The 19,369-nt window shown below is 38.7% G+C and overlaps 1 protein-coding gene across 43 annotated transcripts in view; it reads right to left on the reverse strand.

Annotated features, from left to right (window-relative positions):
* The window catches only part of NRXN3 (neurexin 3), a 1,514,302-nt gene that overhangs the window by 380,094 nt on the left and 1,114,839 nt on the right, over nucleotides 1-19,369 (reverse strand). The window lies entirely within an intron of this gene.

Raw genomic sequence — 19,369 nt, forward strand, 5'->3', positions numbered from 1 at the left:
AAGATATATAAATAATTTTTTGTCACTTTTATAAAAGAAAATATTACAAAGTAGATTTATTGAATATTTATCACATACCAGGCATTGAGCTAGCACTTTGTATAACTTAGCTCTTTGAATGCTCTCAATGACCCTAAGAAATAGATACTATTATTGGTTTTACTTTACAGAAATCAATCATAAGAGGGTTAAAAATGCCACAAAGGGCCAGCAACGTGGACTTGAACCCATGTCAGTGTGACTTAAATGTCTATACACTTAACCCTAAGCTATGTTGGCTCCATTATTTACAAAGTCTCATGTAAGACTTGTGCTGTTTTAAAAACCATCCTGCATTTTCCCATGAAATCTATATCCTCATAAATAAACAACAGCAAGTCACTTGTTGACAATCAGTCATTCAGCTCCTGAAGCTTAATTATTCACATGATTATGCTCATCAAGGAAAAAATCGGAAAAAAAGAAATTTAAAGTCAAGGACTGAGCTTCTGTCAATTGCCTATATTTCTCTCTTTTCAAAAACAAACTATCACTTGAGTAATCCCAAAAATATTGGGGAAGACTTTTCTTTTAATATGCCTGTTTGTAGAGAAAGATTCTGCTAGAATAGTATAAACCTTGAATTCAATGGTGTTATGTCAGATAAAAGACAAAATGCTGTAACAACTCGTCAACTAAGATCTTGGCTCAGAAATTAGAGAAACCTGGGTTTGATTCCCAATTTTCCTTTTAATAGTTTTGGACCTTATGGAAGTTATATAAATATCTCAGAGGGATAAAATAATAGAACGTAATTCAGACAGTTAATATGAGTTTTAAATAACTTAATATATGTGAAATGCTAGCTTGCTTAGCACAGTACCTGACAGACAATAGATGCTCAGCAAATGTTATCCATTATTATTATTGTCTTTATATATTCTTCAGCTTTCTTTACTTCTTTCTCTAATCACCTACACATAGCCTTTTAGCCACAACTCTGAGGAGCTAATGTTTGTTTTAATATTTGTTTCAATTTGAATATAAATCAATGTGCATTAATTAGTTATCTTCCATAACCCTGTATGACAGTCTCTGTGTTTGTGTGTGTTTAAAATAAGTTTATGTTTTAAAAACAATCCCATTGTCTGAAATGGAAATAGGCATTTATTTTAACACCTGGATAATTCTAATTGAGTTTTTACACAATTACTTTGATTCTAATGAATTCATTTTCCGTGCATGGAGATCTTACAGCAACTTTGAGAGGAATCCAATTGTGACTCAATATTAGTGAAATCAATCATTAAAACAAATTGCTACCTACAGCTTTCCTACCAGAAGCCGAGCGATGAAGAGGTTGTTTGGATAAAGCTTTAGTTAGCATCCTTCCAACTTCATATTTATGCTCAAAGACAATGTTTCAGAGGCAGCAGAAAGGCAGTTTGTGTGTGTCTCCTCCAAGCAAGTGTTCTCCCTAGCTCTCATATCGGTCTGTTCACACCATACTCACCACACACTAGCCACCTCCCATGAATGCAATTTACTGTGAAATGGAGTCTACCAGGAAAGCAGTGATGCTCAGCTGGCACGACTATAAGGCAATGAGAGCAACAGGCCCTCCTACCCTGCTATTCACTGGACAAGTACTCAAGAAGCAAAAGTAGACAGTTTTTTAATGCAATCCACACTAAGGAGCTGAAGCACATTTAAGATTCACAACTAGTAACTTAACCATTCTAGGACTGGTTCTAGACATCACTAGTTTTCCAAGTATTTGACATTTTCCTTTCTGCGGATGCAACCTCATTAAGGAATTGCTAATTAGTCCCATGTATCACGATGTTAGCGAAGCAATGTTCATAGGGGCCTCCTGTGTATCCCATTCATGAGGGCTTATGACCTAATCACCTCTCCAAGGCCCCAACTCCTATTACCATCACCTTGGTGGTTAGGTTTCAAGATGTGGGTTTTAGGGGCAGGGGACACACACATTCAGTTCAGAAAAAAACTTCACACTCAAATCTATAAAGTCATCCTTTTGGCTTTCTTTCTCAGGTCTGGATAGCTTTTTCATTTTTTCAAGTGTGATCTTTAGAACCAAAATCTACTCTGAGACTTCCTTAATCTACATCCACAGTAGACCAGCGCCTTATTTGGTTCTATAGCACTAATATGACTGGGGAATTTCCCTCAGTCCCCTTTAAATTATCTTTAGCATTCTAATTGCTAAAGGAACTTTCTTGAAGTGGGCAGAGGAAATGAAAAGCCAGTCAAGGTGCCACTACTCACTAATCAACTTAAGAGCAGCAGATGGACTGGCTTTGTTAAAACACCATGAAACCCGTGACCTCAGTGTATATTCGTATGTGACTGACATAATAGCATCAAGACTAACAGAGAGAGATGTGGGATCCATGATAAAGTCTGATGACAAAGCAGTACTGCCCCGGCAACTTATTATTAGTGCAGGTCTATTCTACAAAGCCTACTGAATACAATGCCTACCTTCTCATTCATGTAAGCCCTCTACACGTACACAGAGAATAAACCATATTCATAGCAATAGACCAAGAGATAACATTTTCTCTTCAATGCTTTGAAAGACTGAGAAATTAAAGGTGAAGAAGGGCCAATTAAGTCTTATATGCCACACTGCCCTATCTTAACCTCAGATCATTAAGTACGCTAAGCGTAAGAAAGCCTCAGTGGGTTTTGTTAGGCAACGTTAAAATCTAATATTAAAAGCTAGAAGAAGTCTCCTAATATTGAGCCATGCCCACATTTTATAGCCAACAGAAATAGAACTAAAACCTAGAGGCTTCTGTTTATTTCAGAACCTTTTACCTTAGGAATCATGGGTGCCCCGTTTTCCCAGAATCAATTTAGGTCCTGCACACACTGCCAGGGCATTTTGCCATCTGGCATCTACATAATGAAACTGAACATAATTATCAAAATAAAAGAAATATAAAATATTTGAGCCTAAAGGCAACAAAGATAGTATAGTTAAACCCCCACATTTTGGAGCTGTGAAAACTGAGATCCATAGAACCTTGTTATGAAGTACATCAGTAGCAAAACTCCAAATTTCTAGACCAGAGTTTTTTCCACTTTGGTATATTAAAATAGTTTAATGCAATAAGACCTACATCTGTCTTTACTGGGCAGTGAGCTGGTCTGAGATGAATGAAAGTGTACCCTTTTAACACCCAAACTGCAGGTAATAGTACCTAGCTCATATAAAAATGTTTTAAAAAATATCATGTATACCTCCTTTCCAAAACTGGATATAATTTATTATTTCCTTAAAGATTTGAGAAAAACAGATGCCACTACATACTAAAGTCCAGGAAAAGTTCAAAGACTACTGAGATCTAAATGTGTAGAAACTGCAATGATTATTGAGTTTTTATTTTTTTTGCCATAGATAGTATGATTCCAGCACAAAGTAGGCACTTAGTTAATGGGGAAGCACTGTAGAGATCATTCAGTCAAATCTGGAAATCTGTGCAGGAATCTGCTATCTAGCCTTCATGATGTGGGTCACTCAGTGTCGCCCTGTGTATTTTGAGAGGTACTTTCTGTAGCAGCGAAGAGAATGGACTCAAGAGCCAGGAAGACTGGGCTCTACTACCAGCTCTGTCACTTCTAAATTATATGCTGTTTGAAATGTGCTGAATCCCTGTGCTTCAGTTTCCTCATCTGTAAAATGGGAATGATAATAACTGCACCTACTTCACCTGGATGTTATGCAGATTAAAAAAGAATCCAGATTCCTTAGAACAGTAACTGGAACACTCTAAGAGCTATTTTTATTTACTACTACAACTACCACCACCACTATTACTACCACCACTACTTCCTCCAGTGATAGAGAGCTCACTGCTACCTCTTAAGAAGTTTATTCTGATGATTAGGACACCTCCAAATGGAAAATTATTCCTGTCATGGAATCCAAATAGATCTTCCCCAAACTTCTCTCTGTTGGTCCTGGTTCTGCCTTCTAGAGTTAGGTTGATTAACGAGAATCTCTTTTCTACATAACAGTCATTCAAATCGTTGATGACAGTTGTCACATCCCTCCCTAAGCTTTTCTTATACAGAACATTCTGGCTGCCAACATTCTCAACATTCTTTCTTAGGAATCATAAGAGCTCCCAGGTATGAGCCCGGCACTGTGCTGAATCCTTTAGTTGTAATATGTAATGTAATCGTTAGCTCAAACCAGGAACAGGGCTTCCATATTCATTTATAAATAAGCTAACTGACCTGTTCAAGGACGAATAGTGACAGAGGTGGGATTTGATAACCAGCACACTATACTGCACTGGACATGACTAGTTCATCAATGTTTTCTCAAATGTGGGAGCAGAGACACACAGGACTTGAATGAATGCAACGTAAAATTTTTAAAAAAGAATTCCAAGAATTTTGCATTCTTTACCACATATATATCTATTTAAATGAGGTCTTTTCTACACAGAATTAGGGTAATGATTTTTGTTTTTAAATCTAAGGGTGGGGGTTTTATATTGTCCTAATACAACTTATCCATTTCATTTTAGGATCCTTCTCTCTTCCTGTTGAGATTCTTTTGAATCTTAAATCTGTCAATTACCATTGAGCTATTGCACCAGTTCTTTACCTGGGTCATAGATCTTCAAGAGAACTGTAAACTGAGAAGTACAAAGAACCAAGACAGGCAACTAGAGACCTTCTTCCAAGGTATTAATAGGGATTTCTAAATGTCTGGAACTGTGGTTGTACTTCACATACATTCATTTAATCCTCACAGATTAGCCCTGTCTATTCTTATATCTACTTTACAAGTAACAACATAGCCCTGGAAGGTAAATAATTTGCCCACAAAGTACATTTAAATTTTAATCTAAGTCCATTTACCTTCAAAGTCAAGCACTGCCTACAATGCCACTCTATCCCTCATTATACAAAGACAGAGAAATCAGGTCCCTGCCGTGCCCACCCTGTTGGTGACAACCTTCTGAATTACTTCATGTATCTAGCTTCATTTGTGTCCACTGTTAATACCTTTGCACCTAGAGTCTCACATGCCCAGAAGCAGTGTGAATAGACCAGAGATGAGCCTTCAGTAACTGACCTCACTGTGGCAGCTCCTAGGTCTTTCCTGTCTGTGTGCCTCAGTTTGTAATTATTACACGTTGTCTACTCTCTTACTTTAGACTTTGCATTTGCAATGCCTTGCAGCTCAGTCTTGAACACAATCAGCCCCTTGCTTCTACTGCCACCACACCACGTTTTTGATGGCAGATGACCTATTGTCTTAAGAACAGGCATCCGCTTGTTGGCAGGAGAGCTAGTGTATGTTCTCTCACGCTCATTGGCCTCCAAACTCAAGGGCAGGTGTTGGCACAGATGCTTCTCAACCACCTAAATCCTTTGGTGAGAGCAAATCTTAGTTGGTGTGGCGTTTTACCAGGCTAATATCCCTATTGGTTCCAACTCTAGTCTCCTATATAAGAAGACACTTCCTTCAGTGAGTGTGGGCGGCTATTTATTGCCCCTGGTTGTAACCCCCCAAAGTTACTTAACCCTTCACTGAAACAAAACCCCCCCAACAGTTAACAGTTGGCTCTCACACAGTGTGGCACCTTGTCAGGTCAAACACAGTTTCTGCTGTTGCATGTCTAATCTGACACCAAAAAGGGCACTTCAAGAATGTTTGCAAAAGGTAATTACAGCCCAATAATAAGGCGCAAACACTATGGTCAGCAGCACCTCTCCACTGCAAGACAGAACCAGACTGTCTAATGACTATGAAGAGTCAGGATGCTGGCCACGCGTCCCAATGTATTGACACATTTCCTTCATGCTTTATGCATATGTTAAAGGTGCGCTAAAGTTTTTAGGGGTTTTTTTAGTCTTGGTTTAACTCATGAGCTGTCTTTTCCCTCTTCTTTTTATTAAAACAGTTATACACCTGTTTTGTTTTTCTTCCTCCCTCTCTCCTTTCTTTCTTTTCTTCCTTTGTTCCTTCTTTCCTTCCTTCCTTCCCTCCTTCCTTCCCTTTGGCATTTATTCTCTAAGCCACTAATGGGTGCCCTGAACCTACTTCTGTTAATGAAGTCTCTACTCACACTGAGGCTAGAAATAAGCAAATAACAGGGCTTCTAATCAAAAGCCCTGCCTGATATCTCTGAGAAGCAGACGTGTGCATTTTCAAGTGTGGGGATGCAACTTTTCAATCCCTACTACATAAACATAGGAAGATGCTCACAGCAAAATAAAATACTACACTTCTCTATGTTTTGAGCTATTTTTTCACTTTCAATAAATGTATTACAGGCTTCATTAGCAAAAATGAAAAGCACAAGGGGCAATTAATGAAAGCACTATTATCTTAGCGCTCCGGCCCCAGGACATCACCATCATGAGGGGCTCCCTCCCCAGACTGGCTGCACCAGAAAATAAATGAAGTCGTCTAAGCTGCATCTAGAAGCTGTTCAGGAGGCAGCTACAGTAAGAATAGTAAAAGGGTAGCAATGGAAGCAACAGCGGTGCTTTGAGTCAGGTGCCAAATACACTAAGCATTTTGATGGAACTTTTCACCTCTGCCACAATCAGTGTATTAAAACAAGAGGTCAGTAGAGAAAAGAGAAAAAAGTCTTAAGAATACAATGAAGCAAATAAAATGAAATAAAGGAATATGTGGCAGATCTAATTGATAGAAATGTAATATCCAGATCTATAATAAGAATAGCGATAATAACGTTATAATATAATTAAGATAGCTACTGATAATTGAGTGCTTGTAATGTGTTAAGATGGGCTAAGGGTTTTCCTTGCATATCCTACCCATTCCTTGCCTGACGAAGTCGATAGTAATCATCTCCATTATATACATAAGGAAACCAAGATATAGAGATACAGAAAGACTCACCCTGGATGCTTCTAGTAAATGCAAGTGATAAAAATAGATCCTAGGCCTTGCTCACTCCAAAGTCATGTTTGTAAGTCCCACTATCTACTGCCTCCCACTGCATACTGGGCTGGAACTATCGAGGAAATAGGCGTAGATATCCAAGGTTGTCTTCAAAATTTTTTCTAATTTGTGGTTTTCTTCTGATAAGTGATTAAGCACATCCTGAGGGATCATTCCAACCGAGTACTGTGACACAATTGCCTACCAAGGACTGTCACCTAATGTTACCCCTTAAGGTTCTGCCTACAGTCACACTGAAAAGAAGAACTATTGATTTAACTGATAAAATCTACATGGTTAAGAGGTGGACTGAATATAGATATACACTGAATGTATTTGCAGAAAGGGAAGACCAAATGGCATTCTGTGTTGTTGATGTGCCAAACTCCTAAGAACATACACCATGGCAATCACGTTGTATTCATATTGCAAGCAGAGATTTTAGTCTCAGGAAAATGTCATCTGCCACATTAATGTTCTTAGTTTCAATTATATTGTTTGCATATCATTTGTAAATTTGCAATGATTTTCTGGTCATGTAAGAACTATGAGCCTATAGCATTTGTACCTGGTTTTCTGTCTGTAGATATTTAGGAAACATAATAAATATTTTTGAGTCAGTTGTAAGAATGCATGAGAAAATTTAGCCTCAGAAAGGGACTTTGCTTTACTCACATTTGAGACACACTGCTACAAGAATTAATGTGATGGTGAAAAGCTGATCAACCACGTTAAATAATATTTGTTGGCTGAGAACTCTTGTAACACACACCCTTCTCTTATGTTGTATACATCAGAATTGCCTCTGGGATTTTTTTTTTTTTTTTAATACAGATACTTGAAAATTATTTCAGATTTAATCTTGGAGTCTACGATCAAGGCATACATTTTTCCTAATCTTCATACTGATTCTGCTATGCTCCTCACTCTACCCAATTAATCAAGTAAGCTAATGAACTAAGACATTTACTAGAACCACATTCTCAAACTTTAACATGCACATGAGTCACTAGATCTATTCAATGCAGATTCTGATTCAGTACATCTGGGATGAGACCTCTGGTTCTGCATGTCTAACAAGTACCCAGGTGTCCAGGGCCAGGTTTTAAGAAGCAAGATTTTAAGAAATAAGGTGGTGGCCACTTCAAAGCAGATAAGGATTGGACAAGCCACTTACAACATGAGCCCAAAGTTGTGTACCTTGAGTGTCATGATGGTTACGTGAATGTATACATGTGACAACATGTCACAGAATGACATGTACAAGTGTGCACATATGCACTCCTGCACACATGACTACATAAGAAAATAATCTCAAAGTCTTCATTGCTGCATATTGCCTTAGTTTCTTTACTGGGGGGAGAAAGAATAGTTGAACTTTTACATAAAGATTCTGAATTTGTTATTAAATGTATCTCTCAGTTGGAGTTACAAGACATAATTTCTAAAAGAAAACAAACAAAAAGGAAGAAAACCAAAAGGGGGCGGGGGCATTTCCTTTGACCTGAGTCAAACTTTAAGAAATTCTAAGTAAAACAAGATGCTTCTTGAAGGAAAACTCTGAGGTTAGCAGCATCCGAGCCCAGATGGCATAATGATGCTATAATGATTAAGTCATCAAGCTGTAGGCAGCTGACCTGTGCTGCCTTCTACTACATGGCTAACATATGGTCAGTTTCTGCATTTCTTCCTCAGACATCAATCCTCTAACCTCCAAGGACAGCATGGTCGAGGAAAGAAACAAGCAGGACAAATGTCCCCCACCCCCACAGCATGGGGAGCATAAAACTTTCTAGCACAGGTTATTTCAAATATGGTACCTTTTCCCCTAAAGAAACTTTTAGTGTGTTACACCTATGTTAGTATGACAGGCACATGCCATCCTCAAGGAAAGCGGGTCTTTTTCTGTAAAAGACCTATTAGTAATATCTTAGGCTTTGCAGGCCATAAGGTGACTATGCAACTCAGCCATTATCACACAAAATAAGGCATAGCTAATATATAAATAAATGCATAGGGCTGTATTCCAAAACAACTTTCTTTACAAAACAGTGAGTTTGTCAACCACTGCTCAAGGGTGTCTCGACAATCCCCCTTGAAGAAGCATGGACATTCTTTGTTAGATTGTGTATCTCAATTGTTGGTTTGGAAAACCTGCATGGCAGGCCTGAAAGCATAGGCAAGGTTGAGACAGAGATGGGAGAGACCTCCCAGCAGGAGAGATCAAAGGCAGCTCTTGGGAATGACATCTCACCATTGTCCTCACATCCCGCCTGAAATACTTTGTGAATTTTGCAGAAATGGAGGAAACAGGGGCAGTGTTGGCAAAACTGGGCACTATCAGATAATATGGTGCATCTACTTCAGAACCACATGGCTGCTGGGTCAGCTTGCACAGCTCATGACAGGGTCTACTCTCACGATGTGAGTCTAAGACCAGAAACCCCAAATGGTGGCCTAATCCCTTACAAACCACCAAAGGGCCATGTAGCTTACCCTCACAACTCACTGGCACTCCTTTCCTGTTAAGATATAGGTGGAGGGGAAGTTGTGAGGAGATTTTTTGAATCCAGTTGAACCAGGATCTGCTGTACCTCCTGTATGCAGACATCTCTGTCCGTGGGAAGGAGAAATAGGCTGTAACTCAGCAGGCAAGGCTTAGCAGGAGTACACAACCTGGCCTTGAATGTTGTTTTTAGGGGGTTCTGGGCCCAGCAGTCTTAGGTCTCACTTTAGAACTCTTACCAGGTACACTTATTTAATGACACCAACACTGGTGTTAGGCAACAGATAATCTAAAACTGTGTGATGGCAGCTAACTGTGGCAGGGAAAATAGGCATGTCTTCCCATAGCCAATAAGGAGTTCAACCAAATAGTCTTAATAAGAGGGAGGAGGGGTGCTTCTAAGACCACATGTTTTTCTTGGATTATGCATCCATCATCTGACAGGGAAAATCACCTCCCAAATTTCCAACGTGGTGACTTCTAGCAATTCCCAAGGAGATGCAAAGATTTTATCATGAGGACCACATTGGAAAACAAACCAAAGAGACTAGTAAGAAATAACTGTGGTGGAAGTTATGAGATAGTTAGATAGATAGATAGATAGATAGATAGATAGATAGATAGATAGATAGATAGATAGATAAATTTAAAAAGCAGCAACACACATTATAATGATTACTTTGCCAAATTCAAGGAACTGGAGTTAGGTCAAGTGTCCATCGGAGCATTAGGAGAAAGACAAGGACAGTGCAATCAGTTTTATGACTCACAAAGTGACCAGACTATTTTTAGAATCTCCCGACAGTTGATTTGCTGGACCCTATGACCGCTTAAGGACACACCTTCAACTGGAGGCCTTTTGGTTTGAATCATCAGCTTGCTAAGCATACTATTTGTATTAACTTGTTATAACCTCTATTTGCATTAACCAATAGCAGTCCTAGCTTTTCTATTCACTTTCACTCTCAAAAACCACATTTTTTCACTTAGATCCTGGAACCTTTCTAGCCCTTCATCTGGTGACTATGGCAGACATAACTTCTCTGATCCCATCCCTTTTTACTATTAAGCACAAACATGGACTCAAATCTTTCACAGCTCAGTGAAGGGTCCCCACAAATCCACAAGGATTTGTGAGTGAAACCTGCCTATTTTCTGAGATCTGGTATCTCCCTCTTATGCCTCCTTATTTTCTCATGAAGAAATTTAGGCATATATAAACTTGATGACTTTTCTAAGGTCAAGCAGCTAGAAAGTGACAGAGCCAGGATTAGACAATCGATGCCCTGATTTCCAGTCCAGTCCTTGAGGAGCTTCTCAAGGACTTGTAGGTTAAACAACATCACCACAGAGAAACTGGGTAGGGCTCCACGTCAATCACACCACTCCTCCTAATGGCAGAGGTACATCTAAGCCACACACAAACCAATCACAGGCTCTTTGATATTAACGTGGGACCTTTCACATACCTTTTACGTATACATCAAAAAGCACTCAAACAGTCTGTTTATCTATTGTCCCAAAATAGACCATGAGCTCCTTAAGGCCTGGGACCACAGCGTATTCACAATTGTGTCCCCAGCATCTAGCACAGGGTTTGAAATACATTTGGCACATCCAAAAAAGTATCCCTTTATTGAATGAACATGGGAATAAATGAACTAATGAATGAATGGCACTAGAAAAAGCTAAAGAGCAGTAGACTTATAACCAACTGTCCTAGATTTTAATTCTGTCCCTACTAAATATCAGTTGATTGATTTGAGGCAAATTAACATAAAATCAAGATAGCAGTGTAGCACAGGGCTATTTTTAAAATTCTCTGTACTGTGAAGTGTGTGTAGAATCATTATTATTACTCACTTACTCAAATCACAATTGGTGACTACCTATCTGTAGCTTAAAACAGGAGTCAAAACCCAAATGCCAGATAGGCTAAGCAGTAATGTGACAGAGAATAAGACACATAAAAACAAAGTGTTGTTTTGTTTTTTTTTTTTTTAAGATCTATGGAAACATTTCATGTACAGTGGTGAGGAAGACTGTAAAGAATAAGCATATGCCTCAACCACAGAGGGCAAATTCAGCTGGTTGTTACCTGGTATGATTACAAACCCCGTGACACCAGATCTTCAATTTTTCAAGAGAAGCTAGAAAACTACATTGTGGTATGAAATGTCCCAATTGTCAAATATTGGACAACATGACACAGGCTATTCTTGAAGTATGATCCATGTGCTTGCAACTTCTGACATACATGTTGGCAATCTGATCACTCAAAATTATAAAGCAGGACCCACACAATGCTCACCTAGAGAAAAATCATTCTATGCAAAACCTAAAGAGGGAGTGAAAGAACATGGACTCTGGGTGAGAGGACCAGGTCACAACTGGGTGGCCATGGGAAAATTCACTTATCATGTTTGCTAAGAGATATCCTCCCCACCTCACATCTCTGTAAAACATATCTTAAAGGCTCAAATTAGGTAACACTTGAAGGAATGTGTTGAACCTGTGGTGAGCTTTAAAACATGAATATCACCATTACCTTCGACAGCGGCTTGAACTTAACAGAGTTGATAAATGAGTGAGTAAATGAATGAAGGAATAAATGAATGACCATTTGAATAGTATGTACATTCTAATGGGCAATGAATCAAGCTTTTGGCTCTTATCTGGGATACAAGGGCTGTTTAGCCTCCAATTCTACAAACGACAAAGGTGAAAATCAGAGCAGTTATGTACTTTGCCTAAGGTGGTTAGCAAGGGGTGCCAGAATCCAAACCAGGAGCCTAGATTTTAAGCACTGCAGGACATTATCTCTCTGAACACTTTTGTAATGCCTGGGAAAAAACAAGCTTTAAGATCTCTAGCAGCTCTGGGGAAAAAACAAAACAAAACAAATAAAAAACAACAACAACAGATCTTTTGGGAATGGTTTATCTAATACATTAATCAAATGGCTACATTTTAAACAAACACATTAAATAAGCCCCTACAAATAATACAAAAGTGATTGGGCATTGCATGCAGTTTGGGAAATTTTGGTGCTAGAAAGAACTTAACAAATTAGTGTTAAAAGGAAAGCAACACTAAGATTCTAGAGGGTGTAATTAATGAGAAGATAAAGTTAATGAATATGTGTGGTTCATTTAGGCTCAGTGTGTGTGTGTGTGTGTGTGTGTGTGTGTGTGTAGCTACCTATAAGCAATACATTTTGTGGTAAGGAGAAACATTTATGAAAATTATGTTAGACATTCAATATTGAAGGCACTCTTTCTTTAACGATTCTGATTGTAGCAGTGAAACATGGAGGCGATGGAAACCTTAAATAGAAATGTACAGAAAGTTTGAAAAAGGTCATTTTGTAGAGTTAAAATTTATAACAGATACATAAGTAATCTATCCCTCTTCACCCAAAGATAAAACAATACGTGATAGGAGGAGAAAAGCCCTGTGTTTGGAATTATTTTTTTTTTAATGATAGAAAATGTCTATGCTTAATATGAGACCTTTCTGATTGCAAAATGTCAAAAGCTAACAATGCAGACAGTGAGCCATGATGCTAAGTAAGTGTGAGGAGCTGGAGCTGGTGAACTAACAACAAAGAGCCAGAGAACAGGAAATGGGTTGGGGAGGATGGAGGTTTAGAATGATCACTTTCCACCTGAAAACATTAATGTTGTCATATGTCTTTACATAATGTAGACATTCCATTTTTTACTTCAAATTTGCTCTAAAAAAAAAAAAAAATATATATATATATATATATATATATATATACACACATATACATATATGTATATGCATATATATGTATATGCATATATGTGTGTATATATATATATATATATTCCTCAGTATTTTGCCTATATATATCCGCTGCCCTGAGCTCCTGTTGATATGTTAATGGAAAATGTGTTACCTTTGCTTAGCAAGTATTTACATATTAATTAACTTTGAGAAAACTGAATAGTTTACTCAGTTGAAGGTGTTAGCAGTTTACACTCCTACTCAGATTCAGATGAGAAGATATACTAGTAATATAATCTAATTACTTGGTTGGAAAGTTCTGCAGAATTTGCCACTGAGAGACAGGAAATTTCTGGTAATTAATCTAATGGGGTGTCGGGGTGCTTTTTAATAAAAGGGGGAAGTGTGGATACACTTTAATGTAACGATGCTTTGAGGCATAGACACACACAGGGTCAAAGGAAGCTTCTGTCAGGAGTGTAGCTAATGGGAAAGACAAGAAGTCCCAGGAAAAGGACAAAAGATGAACAGTGGAAGTGGCAGAGGAGCAGATGTCAGGAAGGGGAAGGAAGGAGAGGAAGAAAGACAAGCTCCTGGGAGGAAAGGCGGTTGAAAGCTGGGGAGATGGAGGCGGAAGGCAGAGAAAGCCGGAGGGGTGGGGTGAGAAGTAAACTTTTTGCTCAGTCTGATTTAGAGTGACTCTAATACAAACATTTTCACACGCCCCGGATGAACCTACTAGTAAAAATTATTTTTAAAAAATATGTAATTGGATGACTGGAAGTGCTTTAGGTTGGAACAAATACAGGATAATAACCAGGAATTTCAAACTATAAATTCACAGATCAGTGAGAATATTAAATAAAGTGCAAGCAGTTAGAAATCATTCAAATCATGTTATTATGAAAACTAACCACAGTGGTGTAAGTGTCGTCATGTCCTGGAAAACTTGGGTTGGATTCTGAAGCATCCAACATGATGGAATAAGGGTTATGATTCTAATATTGGTGGAGTTTGGTCCTGACGAGCAAGGGAGACCTTAGCACTACTCCTTTGAATATGGTAACCTGTGTCGTATGCAAAGAGAAACAATGTTCAGTGCAGTTTAGCAAATGTTTGTGGACATTTCTTCCGTGCTGGGCACATGTTCCTCACTGGGCACACAGTCTTATAGCTCCAGATCCAGGAGCTCCCCCACTGGGTTTCCAGAAGGATGCCAATAAAGAGACACGATTTCAATACTGCGATAATGTGCTTGTTTAACCACAGGGCCTGAGGCCTGGCTTAGTTTCAGTTTCCCAGCTGCAAATCCTGAATTCTATCTCTGGTTCAGGTAAACAAAGCAAGATACAAACTCTAGAAATGATTTCCCTCCAATGCATGGTAGGGATATGTGGATTAAATCTGTACACCTGTAATAATACTACTACTACTAATAATAATAAAAACAACAATAAATATGTCACATTCCATTCACTATGGGTGGGGCACTGCTCTGAGTGAGGTAAACACACTTCCAACTACTCTGCGGCAAAGAGCAGTTGAATAACCCAAAGCACAGCCAGAAAGTGGCCGCCCTGGGATTTGAACCCCCATTTAGTTGTGTTTTGATTTTGATTTTTTTAATAGTTACTCTCTATCACCTCCATTGCTGCTATTCCTAGGCATAGGAAGCACAGTGAAGGGTGATGTTAAAAAGGGAGGGGGTCGGAGGAGTAAATAACACACAATAGTAATACCTACTGGTACCTAATACTGAGCTGTCGTCACGTGTATTTCTATGAGAAGAAAGATACCAACATGAACGTAAAGGAAATGTGAACAGTGGGGCCAGACAGTCAAATAACCTTATGTAAGGACACAAAGAAAACTTAAAAACCCTCTTTTGTGCCTGGATTGAAGAATCTCCCTATGAATTTGTTTGGTGCCTCCTGAGAGGAAACGATGGATTGCGGGCAGAAATTATGAAATCCCATGGAGAGGCATTATCAGCACGAGGACAGCTGTGATATAGCATCCCTGATCATCTACTCTCAAGGCTCAACCTCTGGGGGAATATACAGGTCCCTTTGTTAAAATAAAGCAATCATTTCCACCTTCATTAAAGGAAACAACATGGCATTATTAATTTACAGCAAAAGTCCCATGTGCTGTTAGCAATACTGGTGAATCTTGCTTTGGGGAGCTGTTATCAATAGCAAATACTTATAAATAAAGCATAAATAATACTTTAATCATATATAGCTTAACCACATTCCCTACATATGTCCGCTTTGTTACAGAAAAACTTTGCATTACCTGTCACAATTGCTAAGAATCTTCAATAATAACTCTTTGCTAAACTGCAACTTTAGGACAAAGAAGTGAATAATGTGAAAATACAGAGGTCTGGACATTTATTTAGAAATCTTCTAAATGCCCTCAGGCCCTGTATTTAAAACAGGAAAAAGAAAAAGAAACAAGAGCTGCCTGTTAATGATCTTGAGTATAACATTGGCATAGCTGTGGGAATACGGGGTTCTATAAGCTCATAAACCTGGAAGAATGTCAGGAAGGGTGACTTTGACAACTATGGCTATAAGGAAATACAGATGGGGTTAAATGAAGAATTATAATTTTCATAACACTCTGTACTTTCTTTTGTATATTTCACATATTTATTAATTATTTGTCTGTTTAACATCTGTCTTCCCCCAATGGGCAGGGACTGCATTGATCATAAGCATGGATATATCCCCAGCATTTATTAAAATTTAGAAGGTATTCAATAAATATTCATTCAATGACTAATTGAGTAATTGATGAGTAATTAACTACTGCAGAATAGTGGTTTTCTCCTCCGCCCTGATGGGGCTCCCAATGGAGAATGAAGGTTCCGGATAAGAATCTGTGAGATTAGGAGCTTTTTATAAGAATTACAAGTAGGCAGAGGATTCATCATAAAATAAGAATTGTGAGAAAGATTTTCAGGTTTCAAAAACAGCAATGCTTAGGGGCAGGCTGGTAAATAAGACCTGAAGGAAAGGTTGAGACTGTGGCACATTAAGGAGTTATTCTCCCATCTGTGAATCTTAAGATATTCATTAAAAAAAAAAAAAAGAAAGAAAGAAAGAAAACAATTTTCTGGTCAAGCAAAACATATCTGAATTTGGCCAATGATTCTTAGAATTCCCTCACTTGGTGCTCTTTAGGTCTGGGCAACATCTCATTTATTCTTACTTTCCCTTGACTGTTGTCTTCGATTCCTATCTAGATCCCCTTAGAACCTTAGAGACAATGTTCTTGAGCCTCATCTGTTGAAAAGCATCCCAAAATGCGGTGGTCCTTCCCATGTCTCTGGGACCTACTTTGCATCATATTTTACACAAAGATGCATCTGAATTCTTCGAAACTTGAGTTTTTGGATTTTCCTTGACTATTCCTAAATGGTGTGGTGCTTTATAGCCACTTGTCTATTGAATGATGACTTTGAGCCTTGGCCTTGTTTCTCTGTATCTTTAAATCTGCCACTTACCAAAGTGGAATCTGTCTAGATTTCCTTCTATCTACAATAAAGAGCAACATCTGGCCAATCGGGCATATCTTGTATTCATATGAGATACTGTTTTATTTTCTTTCAATTAGAAATTTAGGATATAGAATGTGTTTTAGGAAGCCAATCTAATATCCCGAAATTAACTTGATTAACTCCATCATAGATATTAAGATATCTGAGTTGTTGTTTTGGGTCAGAAAATCCAAGATCCTTTTTTCTCAATAGTAAACCTCATGGATCAGTCCCCTTATTCTCTTCCCTTTTTCTGGTGGATTCCAACGGGATCAAGTATGGTATCACCATCCTGGCCTTCATGCCTGAAAGTGATAACTTACTGACAAGTAGATGGATCTGGGAATCTTCTGGCAACCTCCTGTGTGATCAGAGACGTGACAGTATCTAAAGAAATCTTATGTTAGCAAGAATGATGTTGAAGAGATTCAACTGACCAGGATTCTTGCTTCAACCCCTCCTCTATCTTACCTTCCCTCTCACTCTCCAAATGCATACACAGTTAGTCTTAAGGACAATAAACTTTATAACAAAGCATTGATAGCACATCCCCATTTACGCTAACAGCCTTACTATGCTCTCTACCCCCCGAGTATGCTGTTTTAATTAGGAAGATGGATTTGGGAGTTTATATGTTCTGTTGTGCTATAATTCCTGCCTTTACAGTAATTTTCTCCTGCTTTTCACACTATAATGTGCCATAAATCCTAGTTAGACTGTTTCACTGGCCTGTTGCTAGTCAAACTCAATATTTCAGGCCTTTCGTTGCCATGGAAACCTTCTGCCGTAGTCCTGTTCACTGGAATATGATACAGTCTCCTAGGGAAATTGCTATGAACTTGACCATCACATGGATTTAGGACCCTGATGCACCAGTTCTGTTCCATTGCTCTCCACCACCCACTGTCTTCTCTTAACTCCTGCTGTGTGTGTATGTGTGTGTTTGCGCACACACACACACACACACACACACACACACGAGCCAGGGCACATTCATGAGAGAAGAAAGCAAACAAACCAATGGAAGCAGCATCGTTTCTTTCATCCCTCCTGAATGGATAAGCTTAGAAAGTTGGTAAACTTAGACAGTTTTAAAGCCTAATGCACCAGGCACGTATCTCATGGTGTTGTTCTATCTCCATCCTTTGTTCCTGCCAAATATTTTCTTTCTAGTTCTTCGTTCCCATAATCCTTCACACATTTTAAAATATCAGTGTTGCAAAATTTAATCACAGTGTGCACTCCTAGTTTAAATCTATTGCCCCCTAATTTGAATTACAGAAACTCAAAAACTTAGCTCTCTTTCCTTTCCAGAAGTCTTCTTCTGGATTTCTCTTTACCGTTAACAACCGCTTAGTCTCACAGCTTTCCTTTAGTGTGCAGTGGTGGGGGAAAAACATATAAGTAATAACCAGTAGCTCTGGGTAAGTCAGGTAGCCTCTCTCTGACTCATTTTCCTAGTCTATCAAATAGAAATAGTATTACCCATTCCAAAGAGTCTTTGTAGAGCTGAAATCAAATAAAAACAACAGTGATAATGGAATACTAAAAATCAGAGCCTCTGAAACATTAGAATTTTTATTTTAAATCAACTTAGGAAGTCTTACTCTTCAGCTGCACCTTTTCAACAAAAGTTTTAAGAGTTCAGTAATGGAATCTAGTTCTCTGAGTTAACATTTGAATAAAACTGAGGTGACAGCAAAGGAAGAGGTTTTTTGTTTTGTTTTTCATTCCATTTTCTACCTGACCATCCTTTCCTCTGCCACAGTGTCAAGTTTACATTTGGTCTCACCTTTGGGACATCGCAAGGTCTCTCTAGCATGTGGTACTCACTTTGAATTTCACACATGTTGTACCTGAGACAATTCTGAGAGCTACCCCTTACCATCACTCACATGCAGGGGTCAAAGTTATAGCAGAACAGGGACAAGCTTACAACACACCAAGTTCTATCCCATGGCCTCAGATTGTCATGCACAGATAGCAAGATGCCTGCCCAAGAAGAACTTTATTTATTTTTTCCATGCAAAAATGAGAACACGGATGATGCCATCCATGCTTTTAATACACGTATCCCAGTTATAGCAGCTGCTTTTGAAATAGTCAGAAATAGCAAAACATCTGAGTGATTAAGAGGGAGTGACAGCGGTGCCACAGTTCAAAGACTTGTTCCACTGGGTCCCCTGCTCTCTTTCACTGCTCTTTACTCCTGCCACCCACTGAGATGACTCATTTCACAGTTCCCAAGCCTTGCATCCCCCCACTCAATCTTTGTAGATGTCCTTTCCCATATTACAATTTCACTTGTCTTTAGGAGAGGCATGTCTCCATCCGTGACCTGGAAATAAGAAGCTCTGAGCTTGTGTCCGCTCAAATATTTTCCATGACTGTGGCTTTAGGTAACCCACGTCACGTTTTACAGCACATAGGCGCCTCATTTCTAAACGAGGGACAAGTAGATAGCTACTATAGCCTCTCAGGTGTCTTCTGGCTCCCACAATCGATGCTTTTATAAGTCATTCCCATAGCATGGCGCATGACCTATATTCCCCAATCAAATCAAACGAAGCATCTCACATGATTTATCTCTTTTCTGATATCTCAATCTTCCCACAATGCC

Source organism: Rhinolophus sinicus, linkage group LG03 (genome assembly GCF_036562045.2).
Source record: "Rhinolophus sinicus isolate RSC01 linkage group LG03, ASM3656204v1, whole genome shotgun sequence".
Classification (NCBI taxonomy): Eukaryota; Metazoa; Chordata; class Mammalia; order Chiroptera; family Rhinolophidae; genus Rhinolophus; species Rhinolophus sinicus.